A 2,500-nucleotide genomic window follows, 5' to 3' on the forward strand; every position below is an offset into this window, starting at 1 on the left:
GTATAGAGAGTAGGTAGTAGTTCAGGTTAGGGTATAGAAGGGTTTAGAGAGTAGGTAGTAGTTCAGGTTAGGGTATAGAAGGGTATAGAGAGTAGGTAGTAGTTCAGGTTAGGGTATAGAAGGGTATAGAGAGTAGGTAGTAGTTCAGGTTAGGGTATAGAAGGGTATAGAGAGTAGGTAGTAGTTCAGGTTAGGGTATAGAAGGGTATAGAGAGTAGGTAGTAGTTCAGGTTAGGGGATAGAAGGGTATAGAGAGTAGGTAGTAGTTCAGGTTAGGGGATAGAAGGGTATAGAGAGTAGGTAGTAGTTCAGGTTAGGGTATAGAAGGGTATAGAGAGTAGGTAGTAGTTCAGGTTAGGGTATAGAAGGGTATAGAGGGTAGGTAGTAGTTCAGGTTAGGGTATAGAAGGGTATAGAGAGTAGGTAGTAGTTCAGGTTAGGGTATAGAAGGGTATAGAGAGTAGGTAGTAGTTCAGGTTAGGGGATAGAAGGGTATAGAGAGTAGGTAGTAGTTCAGGTTAGGGTATAGAAGGGTATAGAGAGTAGGTAGTAGTTCAGGTTAGGGTATAGAAGGGTATAGAGAGTAGGTAGTAGTTCAGGTTAGGGTATAGAAGGGTATAGAAGGGTATAGAGAGTAGGTAGTAGTTCAGGTTAGGGTATAGAAGGGTATAGAGGGTAGGTAGTAGTTCAGGTTAGGGTATAGAAGGGTATAGAGGGTAGGTAGTAGTTCAGGTTAGGGTATAGAAGGGTGTAGAGAGTAGGTAGTAGTTCAGGTTAGGGTATAGAAGGGTATATAGAGTAGGTAGTAGTTCAGGTTAGGGCATAGAAGGGTATAGAGAGTAGGTAGTAGTTCAGGTTAGGGGATAGAAGGGTATAGAGAGTAGGTAGTAGTTCAGGTGAGGGTATAGAAGGGTATAGAGAGTAGGTAGTAGTTCAGGTTAGGGTATAGAAGGGTATAGAGAGTAGGTAGTAGTTCAGGTTAGGGTATAGAAGGGTATAGAGAGTAGGTAGTAGTTCAGGTTAGGGTATAGTTAAGCTGTAGTTAGGGAATAGTCAGGTTGTAGTTAGGGTATAGTCATGTTGTAGTTAGGGTATAGTTACTGTAAGTTGTAGTTCGGGTGTAGTTAGGCTGAAGATAGGTTATCATTAGGTTGTAGTTAGGTTATGTTTAGGTTGTAGTTAGGGTATAGTCATGTCGTAGTCAGGCTGTAGTTCGGTATAGTGTTGTGGACTTGTATGTGTTGTGTTGTCCTGTGTCTGCTTCTGTTTTGCTTCTGTCTGTCTCCCCCTTGGTGCTGCGATGTGCATGTGGCTCCTCCCCCGTCACTCATCATTGGGTCATATCAATCATTTCCGCCTGTCAGTTCTTCACCTGTGCTCAATCATCCACCTGCCCCTGTCATCCAATCCCAAGAAGATCTGTCTCCTGTTTAATGTGTGTTGTGTCGTGTGTAGAGAGAGAGGAAAGGGGAGGTATTGTTTGATTTCTTTGGGGTGGTATAGCGCTTTTCCACCTTAGCGGCACTCAAAGCGCTTTACAATGGCCTCTCATTCACCCATTCACACACACATTCACACACCAATGGCGGTAGCTGCCATGCAAGGTGCTAACCTGCTCATTGGGAGCAATGTGGGGTTAGGTGTCTTGCTCAAGGACACTTCGACATGTAGACAGTCGGAGCTGGGATTCGAACCGCTGACCCTTCGATCACTGAACGACCCGCTCTACCAACTGAGCTACAGCCGCCCAGGTAGGTGTGTTAGCTTGGTGGCGTAGGCAGGTCAGAGGTATAGGGAAGCAGAGGGCTGTTTGGTTTTGAGACACCGTTCGCATGCTCCTTCCCTCAGTTAATCCCGCGTTGTTTTGTGTTATTGTATATTTTTTAATATTCATGAATATTTGTATATAGCACTGTATGAGCATTATATCCTTTATTTCTTTAAAGCTATACTTAGGTCTGGTCGTTTAGTTGTTTGCACCACACCCTGGGTTTGAATGGTTCTCTTCCCTCTAGCCGAGGGTTGATATAGGCAAGAGGGGGCGTTCCCTTCTCCCTAGCAGTCACCATCTCAGGGGAATGGAACAATAGTCAGTCTGTAGTTAGGGTATAGTCAGGTTGTAGTTAGGGTATAGTCAGGTTGTAGTTAGGATATAGTTAGGTTGTAGTTAGGGTATAGTTAGGTTGTAGTTATGGTATAGTCAGGTTGTAGTTAGGGTATAGTCAGGTTGTAGTTAGGGTATAGTAAGTCTGTGGTTAGGGTATAGTTAGTCTGTGGTTAGGGTATAGTTAGGTTGTAGTTAGGGTATAGTTAGGTTGTAGTTAGGGTATAGTCAGGTTGTAGTTAGGGTATAGTCAGGTTGTAGTTAGGGTATAGTTAGGTTGTAGTTAGGGTATAGTTAGGTTGTAGTTAGGGTATAGTTAGGTTGTAGTTAGGGTATAGTCAGGTTGTAGTTAGGGTATAGTCAGTCTGTGGTTAGAGTATAGTCAGGTTGTAGTTA

General features: G+C 43.5%; 1 protein-coding gene across 1 annotated transcript in view; it reads right to left on the reverse strand.

Annotated features, from left to right (window-relative positions):
• Window positions 1–2,500, reverse strand: part of myom2b (myomesin 2b) — a gene marked incomplete at both ends in the record, with an annotated part of 62,470 nt that overhangs the window by 6,764 nt on the left and 53,206 nt on the right. The gene's annotated exons all lie outside the window — the stretch shown is intronic.

This window comes from Borostomias antarcticus, assembly GCF_949987555.1.
Source record: "Borostomias antarcticus genome assembly, chromosome: 34".
In the NCBI taxonomy this organism is placed as follows: domain Eukaryota; kingdom Metazoa; phylum Chordata; class Actinopteri; order Stomiiformes; family Stomiidae; genus Borostomias; species Borostomias antarcticus.